General features: G+C 37.3%; 1 protein-coding gene across 5 annotated transcripts in view; it reads right to left on the bottom strand.

Annotated features, from left to right (window-relative positions):
- Atxn7 (ataxin 7) overlaps positions 1–22,257 on the bottom strand; it is a 148,828-nt gene that overhangs the window by 111,656 nt on the left and 14,915 nt on the right. For 4 of the 5 annotated variants that reach the window (XM_070018876.1, XM_070018875.1, XM_070018880.1 and 1 more), the window contains one exon: positions 8,800–8,888. The gene's annotated coding sequence lies outside the window, so the exon portion shown is untranslated. Of the gene's footprint in view, positions 1–6,057; positions 6,083–8,799; positions 8,889–22,257 lie in introns of those variants that run through there. The other variant, XM_070018878.1, reaches the window with a different exon arrangement.

Below are 22,257 nucleotides of genomic sequence, written 5' to 3'. Positions count from 1 at the left end.
AGTTCAATTTCTTTAACAAAATCTTTCCTGATTTCTCCCATTAAGCACAAGAGAATTCATCCCCACCACTACTAACCAGCAGAAATTTAGATTGAGATCAAGAGTATGTGCTATGAAATCAAGATGGCAATGAGATATATGTTAGGGACAAAAAAGGTTTGTATTCTCCATAAAGAGAGTCATTTATAACCTGGAAATCACTTCTTTACAAAACATGATATGTGAACAGGTTCCTAAGCTGGTCAGCATGTGCCTAGGGTTGAATTCTAGGAAAAATAATATAGGAAGTATTAGTAACAACACAAATATCGCTTTCCTCCCAAGCTATAGATGCAAAAACATGGTGTCCTCATTTTTCCACATTTGTGTGTGTATATGTGTGCGTGTGTGTCATGGGGCTTGAACTGAGGGCGTGTGTGTGTGTGTGTGTGTGTGTGTGTGTGTGTGTGTGTGTGTGTGTGTGTGTGTGTGTGTGTGTGTGTGTGTGTGTGTGTGTGTGTGTGTGTGTGTGTGTGTGTGTGTGTGTGTGTGTGTGTGCGCGCGCGCCTGTGCTCAAGGCTAATGCTCTACCACTTGAGCTACAGCTCCACTTCCAGCTTTTTGGTAGTTACTGGAGATAAAAGAGTCTCAAGGATTTTCCTGCCCAGGCTGTCTTTGAACTGCAAGAGTCAGACCTCAGATTTCTGAGTGGCTAGGACTACAGACTACAGGTGTGAACCACTGGAGTCTGGCTCCCCTTTCCACATTATTTCTTTCTACCTTGATTTAGCAACATACCTTGGTTTGTACTGCTTCTCAAAGAACAGATTGCTCCAAGAAAACTTCATTCCCTCTTTACTGCCAAAGTAAAGCCCTTCTTAGTAAAGGTAAAAGGATGGCAGATTTAACTATCTTTTCCCAAAGTGTGTTTGAATTACAATCCTTAAAAGCAATTCCTGTTTTTCTCTCCCACTAAGTACACATAAAGCAATTCTCATAAAAAATGTGACCCATAATAACTCAAGTGACTACTGGCCCCTAACCATTTCTTTCCAAAAGCACAAAATTATCACACTCCCATGACCATTCTAATTTTAGATAATATCATCAATGGCTCACTGTAGTTTCTTTTCATTTTGTAACTCACGTTCCTTCTCTCTTTTTCTGTCTCTCTCTCTCTCTGCCTCTTGTCTCTGTCAGTCTGTCTGTCTCTCTTTCTCTCTCCCTCTCCTTTTCTACAGTACTGAGGATTGAATTTGTCTTGCCAGGCAGGCACTCTACCACTTGAGCCATGCCTCCAGCCCCTTTGTGTATTAGTTGTTTTTGAGATAGGGTCTAACTTTATGCTGGGGCCAGCCTGGACTGTGACCCTACTACTTATGCTTCTCTGTGTCAAAAGAGATGACAGGTACGCACCACTGTGCCCAGATACCATAATTCCTCCATAGCTGGGATAAGAGGCACATGCCACTGCACTGAGCTTTGGGCTGAGATGGAATCTTTTGAATATAAAACCCTGGTCTGATTTCGAATCATAACCACCCATGTCTATCTCCCAAGAGCTAGGATTACAGCAATAAGCCACCACGCCTGGCCTCATATTCTAGAACTTTTGGTCAATATAAAGTCTTTAGAACCTGGAAACTTTGATCCTCTTTCCATCTCCCCACAGAATGCTCTAAATGAAGACATTTTGGAAGCATAAATTGAAACAAAATTGCTCTTGATGAAAAAAATCTGCTCTTTTTGCTTCTCAAAGTTTCCCTCCACTCTCCAATTAAGAAAACAGATACTCCTCAGAGAATATTAGGATTTTCTAAATGGTTCTGGGACAGTGGCAGCAAGACAGCAATCAATAATGAGCTAGAATCTAACTCATTAAGTATTTCTTGAAAAACAAAACCAAACAGATAAACTGGATGTCAGTAAAACTCAACTTTAATGCTTCTAAAGACATCAAGAAAGTGAAGAATCCACGAAGTGGAAATGGCTTTTGCAAATAATTTTCCCATAAGGGACTTGCATCTATACCATAGAAACAGTTACTACACCTTAATGTTTTTCTAAAAAGACAAATCTATCATTAAAATTAGCAAGGACTAATACTATAAACAAAAATTAAATGAAAAATATTCAACATCAACAGGTATTAGGAAGAAGCAAATCAAGCTATGATGTCAGTAATCAAAAGGATGTCAGTAATCAAAATCTAACATCAACAAGAAATTATAAACTGGAAACTATTTGCAAAAATGTAAAGAAGTAGGACTTCCATACACTGATGGTGGGAATGTAAGATGGTACAGCCACTCTAGAAAACAGTTTGGCACTTACTCAAAAGGTTAAACATGCTGGGTGCCAGTGATTCACGCCTGTAATCCTAGCTACTCAGGAGGCTAAGATCTAAGGGTTGTGGTTTAAAGCCAGACCAGGAAGAAAGTTCCCCAGGAGACTTTTTTTTTTTGCCAGTCCTGAGGTTTGAACTCAAGGGCCTGGGCACTTTACCTGAGCTTCTTTTGCTCAAGGCTAGCACTCTACCTTTTGAGCCACTGCGCCATTTCTGGCCTTTTCTGTTTATGTGGTATTGAGGAATCAAACTCAAGAGCTTCATGTATGCTAGGCAAACACTCCAAAGACTCTTATCTCCAATTAACCACTCAGAAACTGCAAGTACTGCTGCGGTTCAAGTGGTAAAGCATTAGCCTTGAGCACAAAGAGGCTGAGGGACAGTACATATAGCACCCAGAACCTGAGTTCAAGCCTCACAACTGACCAAAAAAAAAAAAAAAAAAAAAACACCAAAAAACCAAAAAAACTAACTAAATGAAAAAATAAACATAAAATTAGCAATATAACCTAGCAATCCCACTTTCAGGTGTATACCCAAAAGAACTGAAAACAGACTCAGACATTTATACCCCAGTGTTCATTCACTATTTACAAAAGACAAAATATGAATAATGTCTATCAGCGAATAATGAACAAATTTTAGTATAGCCATACAGCTATACTATAATACATGAATGGATCTTGAAAACATTACATAAAGTGAAAAAAAAGTCAGATACAAAAGGTCAGTGTTATGATTTGTATATGAAATGTCCCACAGAGATGCACATATTGAAGGCTTGGCCCCAAATTCAGCATGTCAGAAGTGATAGGATTATGAGGGCTCTAATCTCATCACTGGATCACTCCATTGATGGAGTTAAACCTGAATGGACTATTGAGAGTTGATGGAAACCTAAGGTAAGGTCCTAATAGGAGGAAGTGGGTTCCTGCCCATGTCTGGTCCTGCTGCTATGAGAGGTGCAGCTTTGTCTCACCATGTGTTCTACCACAAGAATGTTCTGCTTCTGCATGGGCCCAAAAACAGTGGATCTACATGATAATGGACTAAAATGGAACCATGAGCCAAAATAAAGTCCCCCATCCCAAGTTGTTTTTCCCAGGTATTTTGCCATAGTGTCCAACAGTTGACAAATTGTCATACATTATATGATTTCATTTGTATGAACTATTCCGAAGAAGCCAATCTAGGGAGACAGAAGACAGATTTTCTCTAGAGGGTCAGGAGAGGGGACTATGGAAATCAGTGCTTAATAAGAAAAGAATCTTCTTTCCAGAAACAAATTGAAAATGTTTTGGATCTAGATATAGGTGATAGTGGTACAACAGTGTGCACTAAAAAAAACCTTGAAATTGTACACTTTAGATACCATACGTATTTAAAATTGTATAAACACCACGATATTTAAGGCCAATATTAAAATTTGGAATTTCACAAAAAATTCCAGACTGACTTCTCTTGAAAAAGTTCTATGATTGGTCATTACCCATCACAGCATTGCTCATGGCAACTACAAGTTAGAGCTAATTCTGCCTGATTCCTACTATACAAAGATCAGAATATTATCTACCCCATCAAACAGCTGTGAGGTGACAGTGAGTTAACAATACCTGGAACAAAGTAAGCACTCAGTTTTAGTTCCTTTTATATTTTATGATTCTTCACCTTCTTTCTTATAGAGCTGCATGGCATTTTTTGACTTTTTTGTTTTTACAAATGAAAGTATACAGTGGGTAATATGACAATATCAAAGAAAGAAATAACTACATGCCAAGATATAAATTTTTAAAAGCAACATGTAAAAAACACTATGCATATAATGTGCCCATTTTGGTAATGATGTTGGCAAGTCTATGAATAGATCATAATCTAGGTAACTCTGAATTTATAAGGAATAGAAGGTGAAAGAAGCTTTAATTGCCCAAACATAAGGAGCTTATTTATGGTATATAGATTTTTAACAATATATTTTATAATCAGGCACTGTTATAAAGCTATTATACAAAAGAAGTAACTCAAAACTAACTTTTAGGCTTTGGGAGATGGTTACAAAACTGCATTAGTTGAATACTAGTATTACAGACTGGTAAAATCAGAGGCTATTTCCTTTGCTTTGAAATTCAATTTTTAGCTTAGATTCCCAAAGCTTCAATCTTTCCTTCTTTCTCATGGAGTATAAGATCCTACACTTTGCAGCTGTTCAACTTGTTCTGGCAGTCAACATCTTTCAATATCTGTCCGACCCTCATCATCCTTTACAAAAATTCCACTTTAGCCAAAGTAGCTACTTGCATCCAAGACACAAAATATACATCCATGAAAGTTTTTCTGAATACCATTATCTTTTTTTCACTGTGGTAAAGTTCACACAAAGTAAAAACTCACCATTTTAACCATTTTAAAGTGAACAATATAATGACATCTTAGTACATTCACAATGTGGAACTATTAGAGTTCTACAACATTCTCACCAGCCCAGAAGGAAAGCCCATATGCATAAGCAGTCATTCTCTAATACTCCTTCCTCTATTCCCTAAGAAATCACATATGCTTTCTGCCTCTCTGGGTTTGCCTCGTTTGGATATTTCTATTAAAGGAGCCATAGAATATATGTGCCTTTAGTATTGGCTTCCTTTACTTTTTATTGTTTTCAAGGTTTATTCATGTTGGAGTTCATTCCTTTTATGGTAAATAATATAGCAGTCCCCTCCTATCCTAAGTTTTGCTATCTATGGTTTCAATTACTGGTAGTCAACCTTGGTTGAAGATAAATGGAACATTTCAGATATAAAAATATATGTATTTTAAAATATACACTACACTGTTCTGGCCTGATGAAATTTCCCATCATTCTGCAACAACATGTCCAGAATATGAATCATCTTTTTCTCTAATGTATTTATGCTGTTGATACTACTTGTCCATTAGTCACTTTTAGGTGGTCTCAGTTATTAGACATTATAGTGGCATTATAGTGCTATGTTCAAGAAATCCTTCCATTGTAGATTAACACTATGCTACAAAGCACCCAACTTTATTAACTTACATCAGCAGAGGAAAAATTGAGAGAGCAATACTGTAAGATATTTGACAGCTGGGCACTGGTGGCTCACGCCTGTAATTCTAGCTACTCAGGAGGCTGAGATCTGAGGATCGTGGTTCAAAGCCAGCCCGGGCAGGAAAAGTCCGTGAGACTCATCTCCAATAAATTACCAGAAAGCCAGAAGTGGCACTGTGGCTCAAGTAATAGAGTGCTAGCCGAGCTGAAGAGCTCGGGGACAGCACCCAAGCTGTTCAAGACCCACAACTGATAAAAAAAAAAAAAAAAAAAAAAAAAAAAGATATTTTGAAAAAGAGGAAGTCAATAATATTTATATAAGTCTTCTAGTATATTGTAATTTTTTGTTGTTGTAGATTGTGGGGCTTGAACCCTCAGCTCTTCAGATCAAGGCAAGCGCTCTACCACTTGAGCCATAGCACCACTTCTAGTTTTCTGAGTGGTTTATTTGAGATAAGAGTCTCACAGACTTCCCTGCCTGGGCTGGCTTTTGAACCATGATCCTCAGATCTCAGCCTCCTGAATAGCTAGGATTATAGGCATGAGACACCAGAGCCCTGCAGTATATTGTGAATGTTTGATTTTATTATCAGTAATCTCTTATTGTATCTAATTAATAAAAATGTTAGCAAATATATGCATGAATGGGAAAAAAAAGTATAGTACTTACAAGGTTGGGAGTATCTGTTATTTTCTGAATCTACTAGGGAAGTGTTTTTCCTTCCCCACTGGAGTTTGCACCCAGGGCCTCATACATCTTTGGCAAGCTACCATTGAGCAACAACTCCAGCCCTCCACTGGAACATAAACCAAAGGATATGTACTCTAGTGTATGTACATACCACATTTTATTCATCCATTCATTAGTTAATAGATATTTGAGTTGCTGCCACTCTGCAGCAATTGAGAATAGTAGCATACCATCATCTCTTACCTTTCTTTACCTCATGAGCTAACCAAAAGCTAGTTTTCACTTGAGTGTTAGGTCAATTTTCTATTTCCCAACTTAGCCTGACTCAAAGTTCTCAATTTCCTCTGATTTTCTTTGCGAATTCTATAACTGAGATGACAAAGTACCAACAGAGATAGGAATCTTACTCCAAGTTTCACTCCAACTGGGCACTTTTCTTAAATTAGTTAACATTGAAAACTACATTGAAATTTTCTTTAAAGTTCATATTTCCCTTAAAATTTTTGAAAGTCTGACAACATCATTATCCCCTGTCTGGTTTATAGTCACAGTTTAACTCATTTCACTGCTCTTTACCTCTGTCCCTACAACTGATCTTAATGTAGCAGCCACGTCTCTGCTCAGAACTTCCCAGTGGTGACCCACTTCTATTAGAATAGAAGAAAAAGCCTGTTCCGTGGCCTTATACCTGGCCTTGTACCCTATTTGCCTTATCATTTTTTCCAAATTGCTCACTTACAGATGGTTTCCTCCTTTCTCTTACTTGCACAGCCAATGCAGACCACATTGGCTATTTGCTCACTCCCGGAGAGAGAGAGTATGTGTAATGGCTTACTCTTTCACCCTTCATATTCAAATCTTATCTTTTTGCCCCCCAAAGTGACATTTGAAAATTTAAGTACTACTTCTTATCTGCTCACCAATTCTTATCTTGATCTGTTTTTTCTAATTAATAATTATCTAATATAATATATACTGTGTTTACTTATGTTTGTTCTCTTCTGTTTCTTTCGGTTAAAAAGTGTAAGTCAGGTGCCCATGGTTCACATCTATAATTCTAGGAATTAATCACAAAAAGATGATTAAGAATATATGGTCTGTGTGTGTGTGAGAAAGAGAGAGAGAGAGAGAGAGGAAGAGGGGAGAGAGAGAGGAAGAGGGGAGAGAGAGAGAGAGAGAGAGAGAGAGAGAGAGAGAGAGAGAGAGAGAGAGAGAGAGAGACCTAAGGCAATTTATCATTCCACAGTATAATACAATATGTTGACAAATATACATAATTCTTATCTAATTTTTTTTAAAAAAGAGTATACAATCAAAAGCAGGATCTTTTATCTCTTTAATTTACTAATTTGTCCTCAGTGTCTAGAAAAGAAGAAAGCACGTTAGCTAGCACTCAGTGAGTGGATACTGGAGCTACAATCAACCAGTGCTTACAAGGGGCTGCCATTTTACATTAAGCATGGAGTTGGCAGCTCCTCACAATTTCATCCTGGCCATTTTTTTTCCTCTTTATACCTGACCCTACAGAATTTTGAGTCTATGACTCTTCTTTCTCTGTCCCTCCTTCTTGGTATCATATCGATCTTTCTATCTGGTATTCACAAAGGGTTAAGTTATAATTGTTATTCATGGAAATCATCTATTCATTATTATTTCTCACAGCCATCCCTTTACATACAATAGATACTTAGTAATGAGTACTGAATTAAAGAGCTACTTTGGCAATCTGTAAAATTTGTTTCCTCATCTTATGGCTAGTGCTCTACCACTTGAGCCACAGTCTACTTGTGACATTTTGATGAAGAGCAGAAGAATTTTAAGGGCCTATTTTAAGGGTAGAGACTTCATAGCTGCTTAGACTCTTGTTCCTTTAAATGCCTAAACTGTTCTTTTAAATATCTAGAACTATCACATTCTTCCTGAAGCTATGTCTTGGATTGGTAATGTAGAAACGTTATCTTCACAGATCAATGTGAGTCTTGTACAACATGTTTCCATCTCTGCTGCAGTTGCTTAGAACCTGATTGAGACATCACATTGGTTGCCTAAGTATGATCAATTCCAGAAGCTGAAATTCCTTTAATTTTCCTGTTTAGGTTCTGTTCAGTTTTAGCCTTCAATGACTCAACTTAAATTGCATATTGAATTTTAAGTCCTCTCATTCTTTTAGAAGATGAATTTTTTAAAAAACCCTTTACTCATACTATAAAACTAGCTATTCTCTCCATATAGTAAATGCACAATGGCAAACATGTAGTAAGAAATTCCAGTAACGATGGCTTTTTTTTTTTTTTAAAACAAAATGGCACTACTCATAAGTTCAGAGCTATCTGGGAGCTTGGGCAAAGGCACTGGGAATAGACAGTATTGATGAACTGTTTAGTTTGTAATCGTACCTAGTATCTTCCCTACTCTGAGTAGCTGGGTCTACATTGTGATGGGGAAGAAGAAATGAAGACCTGAGAGAGCTTATTTGGAAGAAAACCAGCAGACTTCTGGACAACATCCTAAGAACAAGTAGGTATAGAATGGGAGATAAGTGGTTATCTTATTCTGAAGTCTGCAAGCTTTAACGAAAATGTGTGGAAGGCAGTGTTATTTATCAGATTTTGGGTTGAGAAACAACATTTAACAGTATCATAGTTTATACATTCATTTTCTCTTTATATTAGGAAGATAATACTCAAGATTGTGCTTAAACTTAAGATATTACTGAGTTACCTTTGCTTTGGAGGGCAGGCCAAAATTCTTGATTAATTTACCAGTGAATCTTCATTTGCTGCAATTGTGGAAGCACTTTCTTCACAATTCTGTTCAGATTAAAAGAATAATAGTAAATAAGGCAATGGGGTGAAACAGTAGATATAAAGCTAATCAGAAATTTATAATCCTATTAGTTGCCAGATGGAAAAAAAACATTACATGTGCCTTGAAATGTCAAATTGTTAAAATTCAAGGAGCTTTATCAATTTCACAACAAATGCAACCTCATTCTTTTTACAATAAACTTAACTGACTGTTTTTACAATAATAAAGGAACAAATAATTGCTTAATATGTACATAGAGTCAACTTCCTGCGGATTAAAATCATTGTGCATAATTTTCCATTAATGAGTTTTCACTTAATTAAAAAAATAGCTATTTGGAAGCCAGTTCCTATGAAAACTACCAGAATCACAGATTTCACACACACACACACACACACACACGCACACACACGCACACATGATTACTTAGAAAGCTACTTCAGTCCTTTACCATTCAGCAATTTATAAAAGCAATGCATAATACTTGAATCAAAACAAAAATTCAACTCATCTTCCTAAAAGAACAAAGCTATGTACTATATTATCTTCATAGTTATATATACACATTTCACATAAAATTGGGTACTATTTAATTTTGTGGGGGAGCAATGAGGTAAAGTCAAAGGACTGGAGATTAACAAACCAAAGAAATTTAGGTGATTTTCAAGTCAGATGACACTTTGATGTGGCAGATGCTGTCAAAGTATAAAGGCACAGGGCAGGATGATTTTTTTTATGGAAAATTCATCACAAATATACTCTCTTCTAAAATCTATACTAGCCAACACACCAAGGTTGGTAGTAGAAATATTGTGTAACTCAACTTCTATTTATTTTTACATACTGTAAAATGGTAATGCAAACATTTCTATGATTAAGATGCTAAGATACTAATGAAGCATCTCTGAAAGTTAGTGAACATCTACACCATGTTTTGTACATGCATTCGTCATTACTTTTGCTGACTTTCAGGTTATTCTTGGATCATATGCTTACTTTTTCCCTTTTGAAAAAGTTTCAGTTTTATTTGCCCACAGACGGCTACTCAGTAATGCTTAAAACCATCCCTACAATCTTAGGAAGCCAGATGTTTCTCTTCTCCAGATTTCTAATTCTTTGCCAATCTGTATCATTAAAAATTTCAGATTTCCATTTTAGTGCTCTTCTTCCTTACTTCCAATAAAAGCTGCTGTCTTGCTTAACGTGTCTGTCTTGAACTAAAATTAATTTTTGCATGCTAGACATTTTATAGTTATGCAAAAATCACACCAAGTAAACTACAAATTACTGTGAGAGACAGTCGATACAGACATTGTGTTTGAAATAACCATTCACCTCCCTGATGGAGATTCCTTTAGAGTAGACTGGAGGTGGAACAACACTGCTATCACATTAGATTCTTAATATTTCACTAAATCAGGCTATTTTTTCAATTTTCCAGTAAGGAGACTCAAACAATTTTTCTGAAGGGTCCTAGGAAGTCACTAACTTTTGGATGCTGGGCAATCTTTCCCAAATAGTTTTAGCTTTAAAATAATTCACCATTTACTAGCCCCTATCCTTTTTAAAATGATTTATAGGAAATCATTGGTGAAAGTAGTAGTGGCACTTACTAGCAATAAGCATTTAAAAATAGTAACTTTTCTACTTAGAACAAGGTTCAAAAATCTTTAGTATATATTCTTTCATTTGAGGTTCACAACAATCCTGTGTTTGAAAGAGTTGCTTTATGATCTCGATTTTACTAGAGAGGAAAAACACTAATTGCTCAAGATTGACCAGAAAATAAATGGTTTGAAATTGGCACTAGAATCAGGCCTTTGGTGCTATTTGGTTCGGTACACCAAGAGCAACTTAATTTTGTTTTGCAAAAAGAAACAGCTTGAAAGGTAAACTGGGAAGAGTTTACTAGAACCATAAAACTTGATAACTTTATTTAATACCTTTCATGTAGCAATCAATCTATAAATATAATTTTAAAAATATTATTCTAAATGATGGTAGTTAGAGGTAGGAGAGAATAGTAAGAAAGGATGTAACTTAACTGAAAAGTCCTGGGAAGCATGAGCTCAAATTTACTCTGCTTTGATTTTAAGGGGTGGGGGAGAGAGAAGATAAGAATATATTGTGGAAATGGGAAGGGATTTAGAAACATTCCCTGACTCACTTTAAATAGAGAAAAACCCATACACAGGCAGTATTATATTGACTTTTACAAAAAAATGGTTTTTCTAAGAGTAACAATTCCATGTACATCACCTCTTGTTATATAATTAACAATACAATTAATTAAAAATTAAGCAAAAGAGGAAGAAAAAGCATGCTAAACCAAACCACTCTTGTTATGCAACATAACAGTATAAAGTTATTATTCTTAAATCTTAACTTGTAGACTACAACCAAGCTTTAGTATGAAACTGGCACTCTAGGTGTTTTGGAGGCATGGAAGAGAGCATGACAGGTGGTCCCTACAGGGAGCATGACTCAGTTTTGACTTGATCCTTCCTATCTTGTGAGTCAGAGCTGGGGACAAATCTAAAACCTTGAAGGCTGACTCCAAATTCTACATGAAGAAGTCTGAAAGCAAGACAGGCTGATCCATGCTGATTTATATATTCAGCACTCATATGTTGAGTATATGCTCTTAGTAATGTACAATGCTTGACATTGGATCAGCAGCACATCCAGTAGTGGCTGAGCTACCTAACTTCCAGTGGCAAACAGAAAACACACAATCTGTTTTGTCTTTAATAATTATGAAAAAAATTATAGTGGGCTGGGAAGGTGGCTCAGTGGTAGAGGTGCTTGCCTTGCATGCCTGAGGCCCTGGGTTCGATTCCTCAGCACCACATAAGCAAAAAGAAAAAAAACTGGAAGTGGCGCTGTGGCTCAAGTGGTAGAGTGCTAGTCGTGAGCTGAAGAGCTGAGGGACAGGACAGCGCCCAAGCCCAGAGTTCAGGCCCCACGACCGGACCAAAAAAAAAAAAATTAGAGAAATTGGTTGCCAATTTAAAAAATCAGTTAGAGTTGCACAATTTTAAATGCCTAGTATATCTTGGAAAGCCCAAAACTCTGGCCATAGGGCCATCCCTCCTGCAAGGAGACAATGGCTAATGCTGTGCCATGGATTGCCTCCTGTCACTGAGCAACATTTTTTCAATGAAGCAACGGAATATTCCCCTCTTCAAAGGTCAGTCAGAAATCGCCACTAATAAGGACTGCTCTAGAGTCACTTCCATGAGCATTATGTGGCTAAAAACACACCAATGATTGGCTTTGGCCTACACCAATTATGAGGAAGAGTTTCACCAACTCTATCCTAGATTTCAGAGATAAATTTCAGTTCCTACAGTCTGTCCTAAGGCTATCCCAACACTTCATGCAACCCCTCACATGGAGTTTAACTTGCTGGGAAGGGAGCTTTACTTTCTGACAGCATCTACATACCTATACTACATTCAGTCTGAGTTTTCAAAATGGATTCAAACAGCTGTCCCTTATTCCTCTGTCATTTCGGATGCACAGATCCTCCATCTCAAGTTCATCTAACATAACACTGTCTCCCAGGATTCAGAGGTTAAAAGATTCTCTCTTCCTTTCAGCTGAGGGAGGATCAACAAGACATTTTATCCATCAATTTTTGTGAAAGTACCTTATTTCACCATTAGCCTGAAAGAAAACTAAAAATATAATAAAGTTCTCAGTATTTCTCCAATTTGTCACTTATAAAACCTGGTCAAGTGAAAGGATTGCAAAGTCAGGCTGGTGGTATAGTTCAAGTGGAAAAATGCCTGGCTTGCAAGCATGAGGTCCTGAATTCAATTCCCAGTACCATGAAAAAAAAAAAGAAGAAGAAAAAAGAAAAGAAAGAGGGAAAGAGGGAAAGCAGGAAGGAAAGAAGGAAGGAAGGAAGGAAGGAAGGAGAGAGGGAAGGAGGGAAGGAAGGTAGGGAAGGAAGGAAGGGAGGGAAGGAAGGAAGGGAGGGAAAATAAGAGGCACTGATGGGTCACACCTATAATCCTAGCTACTCTGGAAGCTAAGACTTGAAGACTGTGGCTTAAAGCCAGCCTAGAAAGGAAAGTATAAGCAACTCTTATCTCCAATTAACCACTAAAAAGCCAGAACCAGGGCTGTGGTTCAAGTGGTAGAGCGCTAACCTTGAATGACATTGCTAAGGGACATATTCAGGCCTGAGTTCAAGCCTCAATACTGACACAAGAAAAAGAAAAAAGAAAATATAAAGTCAACTTACAAAAGTACATGCCAACAATAATAGTACAGTAGCTGACATATATTGCGTGCCTATCTCTCCAGTACTAATGTTAAACCCTTTGCATCCATCATCCCCTCAGATAGAGGGGAGTAAGGAATTTTTATCATGCTTCTTAACAAGAAAGGCAGAAACAGGGAAGTAGAAAGGAAAGCAATCAAATACTAGACAAAGTTTAAAATGATCCTACCTCTGTTCTTCACCATCTTCTATTCCTACCACTAAACAGAACAGAAGTACTAGGTGTCAATTCCAAGCTAGGCCCCCAAAATCTCTGGGACTTGATCCCAGAATCTTCCATACTCTCTGTTGGTAAAATGGACAAGACTTGGGCATCTAAGGGAGAGCAGAGCCACAAAATTCACTCCTGAAAAACTGGGAGAAACAAGAGACTCCTTGTCAACCAACATTGAGCTTTGACTTGAACAAGAAACCATGTATTACTTTAAGCTACTGGGGTTTTGAGCAGCTATAGAAGTAGGCACACCCTAATGCAGTATTATTATTGTTATCACAATCCTCATACCAGAGATCTGTGGCTTATTGTTAGTATACCATATAGTAAGCGATATTCTACATCTTTAAAAAAATTGTAAAGATGATGAACAGGGGATTATAGTTACATAAGTAAGGTAGTGAGTACATTTCTTTTGAACACTGTTATCCCCCTCCCTCCTTTTCTCCTGCTTTCCCCTTCCCACACCCCTCCTCTACAAATTGTAAAATTCACTTCCAAACTAGTGTCCTGTGAGTTCATCCTTAGTTCATCCTTTGTTCTGCTGTTTCTGTGAGTCCCTTTCCCCTCTATGGATCAGATAAACTTATATACAAGACAAAGGGTACAGAAAACTAAAAAAAATTAGAAATAACTGCAAACAGTACCTAATAAAAACCTCATTTCCAATTCTTGGAGCTCATTTTTATACGTTTCATTATATATGGTCATATGCACCTAGTGATTGGGCTATTTTGATCTTCTAAGAATATTATAGACATATTCTAGTTATTACAAATGAGGGAAATCATGCAACTTACATCTCGTTGGGCCTGGCTTGTTTCAGCTTAATCTAATTTTTTCCAAGTCTTTCCATTTCCTTCAAAATGGGGCAAGGTCATTCTTTCTGATGGAAGCATAGAATTTCATTGTGTATATATACCACATTTTCTTGATCCATTCATCTACTGAGGGGCATCTGGGTTGGTTCTATATCTTAGCTATGGTATATAATGCTGTGATGAACATGGTTGTGCTCGTAGCTTCAGTATGACCCTGTTTCTACATCTTTTAAATATAGTATTTTACACAGTTCTGTAAGAGGTAATATCTGCATTTTATAGGCAACAAGTCAGGGGTCTCTTCTCCTATCTGTAGCATTTATAGTTTGAAAGATCTACTCATAATTATGCAATGCATTACCATACATGTTAAAGTACTAATCAGTTTTCACTTGTACAGTTAATTCATTTTTCTTGTTTTAGTAACATATTTCATGTAGAAAGCAAGAGGAGAAAGGGCATTTTTGACAACTGCCTATTATCATTCCACATTTGCCTAATAAATATTCAAACTAGTTAATAGGAAAATATTTTTCTCTAAATATGCACGCAAATAATGTGATAGTTATACACATATATACATGATACATAGGAGGTAACAGGTCTTCTTAAGTAAATCTTGTCAAATAATCTTAGTTTGTCATAAAGAGTTGGTCTGTATGCTGTTTATTTTTAGATCTAGTGTTTAGTTTCATTAATGTAATTTTTCCTTTCTTTTTTTTTGTGAAAGTATAGGGTTTGAATTAAGGGCCTAGTGCTTGCAAACCAAGGGCTTTAGTACTTGAGCCACACCCCCAGGTCTTTTTTCTTTTAGTCATATTTTTCAGATAGTATCTCCTAAATTTTGCCTAGGCCACCCTCATCCTTCTGCCTCTGCTTCTTGCATAGCTGAAATTACAGACATGAATCACGATGCCAGGTTGTCCTTTTGAGATAGGATCTGCTAAATTTTTGCCAGAACTGTGATCCTCCTGATTTCTGCCTCCCAAGTAGCTATGATTAGGATTACAGGTATGAGTCACCATGTCTAGCCTGCAAAGTCTCAATATTGTAATTACATCTGTGAATGTACTTATACACTTAGGACAGTGATCAGTATATAGTTGATAGTTAACAAATACTTGTGGTTTTTTTTGTTTTAATTGGTTGTGGGGCTTTAACTCTGGGCCTGGGCACTGTCCCTCAGCTCTTCAGATCAAGTCTACTGCTCTACCACTTGAGCCACAGTGCCACTTCTGGTTTTCTGGTGGTTTATTGGAGCTAAGAGTCTCGAGGACTTTCCTGCCAGGCTGGCTTTGAACCACAATCTCAGATCTCAGCCTCCTGAGTAGCTAGGATTACAGGCGTGAGCCACCAGTGCCTGGCTACAAATACTTGTTTCTTTTCCCTAGTCCAAAATTATCATTATGCTTGAAAACAACAACGAAGACAGGGAATTTGTAGAAAAAATGTTAAGCTGGTAAATACATGACAATTTTAATTATAAAGAATAGTTTCCTAACTGGGAAGAAATCTGTGTAAATGTTAAGAGAACCAACTAAAAATCAGCTGCTAGTTACAAAGTCTCCCCATTCATAAGAATCCATGGTGACCCTTCAGAAACAGAGGTATGGACAAACTCAGGGGCCAGTGCTCACACCCTCTGTCACTGCCAAGAGCTGCAGAGCAGCACCTGAGGAGACTCATTATCTACTGCCAAGCTCATCAGTTTAGCCACATGACTTCATTAATTATAGCCTTTCTACAGATCCTAGCATATTTTCTTTTCTTTTCTTTTCTTTTCTTTTTTTTTTTTTTGGGGGGGGTCCGGTCGTGGGGCCTGAACTCTGGGCCTGGGCACTGTCCCTCAACTCTTCAGCTCAAGGCTAGCACTCTACCACTTGAGCCACAGTGCCACTTCCGGCTTTTTTTTTTCTGCTTATGTGGTGCTGAGGAATCAAACCCAGGGCCTCATGCATGCAAGGCAAGCATTCTACCACTGGGCCACCTTCCCAGCCCCTCTACAATATTTTCTGTATTCTTTAACAATAGACCAATATCAGAGAAAGATGTTTCTTCTCAGGCTGTCTGCTGCCAGTTATCTACTCAAATCGTAATGAACATGAAGCAGAGACTAGATTTCTTATGGTAATACCATGTTTAGATTAGCCATCTAAGGCAAATATTTCAATTACTGCTTATTTACATATTATATTTCAAAAAGTTTCCCTCCTTTGAAGTCCTTTCAAAATGAAATGAAATACAAATGCAATCAGACCTTACTAGGTAAAATTAGAATTATACACTCATACTTTGTATTCCTACTGATCAATTGTAATATCTACTTATTAATGGGAGGGGCTTTCACAGGTCAATTTTCCATTTAACTCTAGAATATCACTATTAAGAGTATTCAATAAGGAAGTCAAACCTAAGTGGTTCATATCGGTAATCATAACTACTTAGGAGGTTTAAGGCCAGCTCTGGTAGAAAAGTTCAGGAGGTCCCTTCTTAACCCATAGCTGGGCATGTCATCTTAAGATACATGAGGCTAAGATTGAGAAGATCACGGTGCAAGGCTAGTGGTGGCAGAAAAGTGCACGATTCCATCTATACTGAAAGAAAGCTCGATGCACAGGAACACACCTGCAATCCCAGCAAGGATGGGAAGTCATCACAGGTAGATCATGGCTCAGGCACATGCCCAGATAAGAAGTAAGCAAGACTAAATCCTAAAAATAATCAATACAAAATAGGGATGGAAGTGTGGCTCAACAATATCATGCCTGCCTAGCAAAGAACAGGATTCTAATATGATTTTTAAAAAAGAGAGAATATGTAAGAAGGTTAATGCTGAATCAGCTATTACCCTGGCATAGATCTAGCTTCAGAGGCTGCTCAAACACAAAAACAAATACACAGTTCTAACCATCAGCAAACCAAACTCCAGCTTACAACTTTTGTTTTTATTTTTAAAAGATCTTCAGAAATTTTTTTTTTTTTGGTCGGTCCTGGGGCTTGAACTCTGGGCTTGGGCGCTGTCCCTCAGCTCTTCAGCTCAAGGCGAGCGCTCTACCACTTGAGCTACAGCGCCACTTCTGGTTTTCTGGTGGTTTATTGGAGATAGAAGTCTCACGGTCTCTCCTGCCCAGGCTGGCTTTGAACCGGGATCCTCAGATCTCAGCCTCCTGAGTAGCTAGGATTACAGGCATGAGCCACCAGCGCCTGGCTATTCAGAAATATTTTTAAGGATAGTTCTATAGAAGCTTATCAGGTATTTTTAATAAAATTCTTTTTAAAACTCAGTGGGAAAAAACAATTTCAGAAGATTTTATGTTACATTTCCAAAATGAAAACATGTGAAAGTTGGAGACCAATTTAGTGGCTGCTAGGAAGTAAGAGATATTGAGAGTAAGAGCAAGGGTATTGCGGTTCAGGGAATGCTGGGGAAATGTTTTCAAAGGTAGAACAGTTCTACAGGTGGATTGTAGTAATAGTTACTTGAAAGTACCCACATGACAAATGACAAAAGTGAAGATACATTTTATACAAGGCCAATCTCCTAGTGTGAGATGGTACTATAGACAATAAGATATAGTTAGAGGAAACTGGATGAAGACTACCCAGGACCTTTCTGCGTAGTCTAGGTATATAAAAGGATGCTGAGGGGCTGGGAAGGTGGCCCAGTGGTAGAGTGCTTGCCTTGCATGCATGAGGCCCTGGGTTCGATTCCTCAGCACCACATAAGCAAAAAGCCGGAAGTGGTGCTGTAGCTCAAGTGGTAGAGCGCTAGCCTTGAGCTGAAGAGCTGAGGGACAGCGCCCAGGCCCAGAGTTCAGGCCCCACAACCGGACCCAAAAAAAAAAAAGGATGCTGAATTATAAACCTATTTTACAAAACAATTCATTCAACTTTTAAGATTAAATAATATTGAACCTATTTAAACATTTTACCATCTGGATTTCCATTTTATAATTACATTAACTGATTTTTTTTGATAGAGGTAAGATGGGAGTAATATCTGAGTAATTATTAGGTAAGTTTTGCTATCAGAATATTTATTGCTTATGACAATTTCAGTAACAAGGAAATTGTGGCAGCCAATAACTGAATGTCTTACAAAGGAGGAGAGAACACAGTGTCTAAAAACTCAAACATGCATTTTATTACTTCTTATATGTTAAAGTTTATAAAGTTTAAAATTGTATCTTAGGGGCTGGGAAGGTGGCTCAGTGGAAGAGTGCTGGCCTTGCAAAGCCAGAGGCCCTGGGTTCGATTCCTCAGCACCACATAAGCAAAAAGAAAAAAGCTGGAAGTGGCGCTGTGGCTCAAGTGGTAGAGCGCTAGCCGTGAGCTGAAGAGCTGAAGGACAGTGCCCAGGCCCAGAGTTCAGGCCCCACGACCAGACCCAAAAAAGAAAAAAACAAAACAACTGTATCTTAAAGTTGCCATTAAAAATAAGGACATAGCCACAGAGCAATGTACTTGAAATATAACTTAAAAATCCATATTTTGTGGTTTCTGTATGCTAATCAAGATGTCACTGAACATCTGATAATATATAATTCTCAAAATATATTATTAGACTTACGAGATTGCTAAACATAGATTTTTATGTACACATGGCAAGTTTTTCTAATTCAAACATCTGACTACTAAATTAATATAAGCTGCTAAAAACATCAATAATAAATAAGCAACAAAAATAATTCTAGAAGCTGGTAGATGTAAATTAAACAAAAGCCAATGTAAGTTGCTTTCCCTAGTGTTTTAGACAAAGATTATTTTTAATCACTGACTGAAATGTAACGTTCTAGAGTTATATCATCAACATGACCCCCTGGTTCCTGAACCTCACACCTAAGTGGGCTGGTCCATCATGACTCGGAATTTAAAGAGAGGTTGGCAGCTCTTCACTAATACCTTTCTGCTCGTTTCTCTCTACAATGATGCAATTTGACCTACATTTCCAGTGCCCATTGAAACTTCGTGGGAGGGGCAAGAGGAGAGTTTTTCATTTCTCCTATCCTCTGATTAACTAGGACAGCAAATGCCACTCAAGGGACTGCTACTGGGCAGAAGCAAAGAGGGAAAAAAAAAGTCATGCCAGTAGGAAATTCCACAAGAGGACATTTAGAAATACCATATTCTCTGATTCTGCAAACAAACTGTCATGGCTTTGTAAGACAATAGCTAGGAAGAACTGTCCCACTTTACACCATAATCAGCCCAGCACATCAAAGGCTATTTACTTCAGGCTCTCAGCAAGATGAAAACTGAACTACAGACTCCTGTCCTTGCCACATTTTTAAAAAATAAGCTTAATTTTAGAATAGTTTAAATAAACAAATAAAAATGCCCTGTTATGATAATGATGGTGATTTTAGCCAGCAGTGAGTTTTGAACTTGGTGCTGTACACTTGCTAGGCAGATTCTCTACTACTTAAGCCAGACCTCTAAGCCCTTTTTGCTCTGGTATTTTGAGAAAAGGTCTCACTTTATGACCAGATGGGCCTGGACTGTCACACTTCTATTTTATATTCCCATCTGGACATACTACCATGCTAGGCCTCTTCTGTTGAGATTGGGTCTTGTGAACATTTTTACCTGATCACTGCCTCCCAAGTCGCTAGGGTTACATATGTGAGCCACCAGCACTGGACTAAAAATTGCAGAAGCTATAAAGTTCCTATATTTACCACAAGTCTCCCTTACTAACTTCTTTAAAAAACTAAGGTGTATTTTTTCAGTTACTGAACTATTACCAACACATTAAAATTTTATTTTCATCCAGGTTTATTAAGCAATAGCGACAAATAAATTGTATATTGTGTAGACATGATATTTTGACATGTATATAGATTGAAAGTATTAAAACTGAGCGAACATCAACCATTTTGCATGCTTATATTTTTATGTATGATATAAACATTTAAGACCTATTCTCTTACCAACTTTCAAGTATACATTATTCATTATAGTCACTATGCTAAACTTAATGGATTTTCAGAACTTATTCAATTCAGTCCAGCATTTCCTCAGTTCTCCCATCTTTCCTTTTAACCACCACTCCACTCAGTTTCTACTTGTTCAACTTTTCTAGTCTCTACATATAATATTTTGTTTTTCTGAGCCTGGCTGGTGGTTTCATTTATTATAGTGTCTCTTAAATTTATCCATATTCTTGGACTGTCAGGTCCTCTTCTCCTCCTCTTCTGTGCTGGTCCTGAGGCTTGAACTAAGGGCCTGGGCATTGACTAGCTTTGTGCTCAAGGCAAGCATTCTACCACTTGTGCCACAGCTCTACTTCCAGCTTTTTGGTACTCAATTGGAGATATGAATCTCAAGGGAAAGAGTGACATTGTCCCAAAAGAAATGTACTCATTACCTGATTTATGGAACTGTAACTACTCTGTACCTCACCTAGTAACAACAAAAAAATTAAAATCCCTTAAAAAAAAAAAAAAACTTCAAAGACTTTCCCGGCTAGGTTGGATTTGAACTGTGATCCTCAGACTCCTGAATAGCTTGGATTACAGACATGAGCCACCAGTGCTGATATCTTTCCTTCTCCTTGTAACATTAAATGGTATTTCCTTCATGTCAATACTTAATTATCTGACCTAAAGGAAGACAATATTGAACAAGCCGGATTAAACAAATCTGGCTTTCAAATACATACATCTATGTAGTTCTGCATATTTTAATATTACTAGTTTTACTTTTTTGACAAATAATTAGCCACAACAAGAGCAGATCTTGGAGCTTCTTAGACACGTGGTAGGAACTGAATAGTTTTCTGGAGTTAAAGTAAATCACAGATTGGAGTTATTCCCTTTTAATATAAACTAGGCAATTTTTCACTCAGATTCCAAACACTACTCTGTGTTAAATAGGCTATGCTTATACAGTCTTCAGAGAACTAAGACTTTTTTTTAAAAAATAGAAAATAGACTAGGGTCAGCATTTAATACTGGTGTTCTCTATCTTTTTCTCACTCAGATAAAGATATGTATTCAATAAAAAGTTACTGAGCCTCTACTGTGTATCAGGCAGCAACCTATACCTATTGCTTCCAATTAACACAATAATTAGGAAATAATTCCATTTTTCCCAAGTAAAAACTTAATTCTCATTTTTACTTCCAAGAAGAGCTGCTGAAGCTGTTGAAAGATTAAGTCAAGCTTATTCAATGCTGAAAGTATACATGGTTTGGGTTAGTATCCAGTTCTATTAGCTATCTGATAACATTATAGAAAAGATTGTGATTCCCTTATCTAAAGCAGATTGAATCAAACCTCTTTCTCAGGAAGAATGCATGGAAAAGTCCTAGCAAACAAAACAGGTTCTGTAAGTATTGGCATATGCATATATCATACATTGCACAGCTAGTAAACAGTACCACTGCCCTTGCAGTTTTTCATTGCTAATTTTACTATTTTTATATATTTAAAATCATTACCCTTAAAAAATGTCAGTTCCTACGTCCCAAAAAACTTGCCTTTAATAAAAAATACATATCCAAGAGACATGAGTTAGAATGGATAAGTAATATGAACAACTTCAGCAGCTAATATTGCAGGAAGCACTGTATAGGTATTCTTTACAAACTGGCAAGGTAGATATTTTAATTATTCCTAATTTCCAGATGAGAAGCTAGAGAGATTAAACAATTTATTATACAAGGTTGCCAGCCATGGGGGCAAGGCAAACTACTCACAGAAAAACAGGAGCAGAGAGAATTAAACAACTGAACATAAAAATCCATCAAATGCTGATTCCCTTGCAAACATTGATATAGATGCTAAAGTGAGATGAAAGAAATGTATCCTCTGTGGGAGATTCAAAACTATGAGGAAGGCTTTGGATACTTTTAGTCCCAAAATGTACTCCAAACTGGGAGTGCCTCCTTCTAAAATGTTTTCAAGATAACACTTGTCAGGGTTTCCTTACAGCATTTAGCAAATCCAGCAACTCCTCTGCCCAGCCAGCAAGGCTCTTCACTCTCTAGCCCCAATTTACAGCATCTAGCTCTCCAAACTCAAAAGTTCCCTTGACTCAGCGAA

This window comes from Dipodomys merriami, unplaced genomic scaffold (assembly GCF_024711535.1).
Source record: "Dipodomys merriami isolate MVZ:Mamm:240054 unplaced genomic scaffold, mDipMer1.0.p SCAF_13, whole genome shotgun sequence".
NCBI lineage: Eukaryota > Metazoa > Chordata > Mammalia > Rodentia > Heteromyidae > Dipodomys > Dipodomys merriami.
The sequence above is the reverse complement of the archived record's forward strand: the minus strand, read 5'-3'. Positions and strand labels throughout refer to the sequence as shown.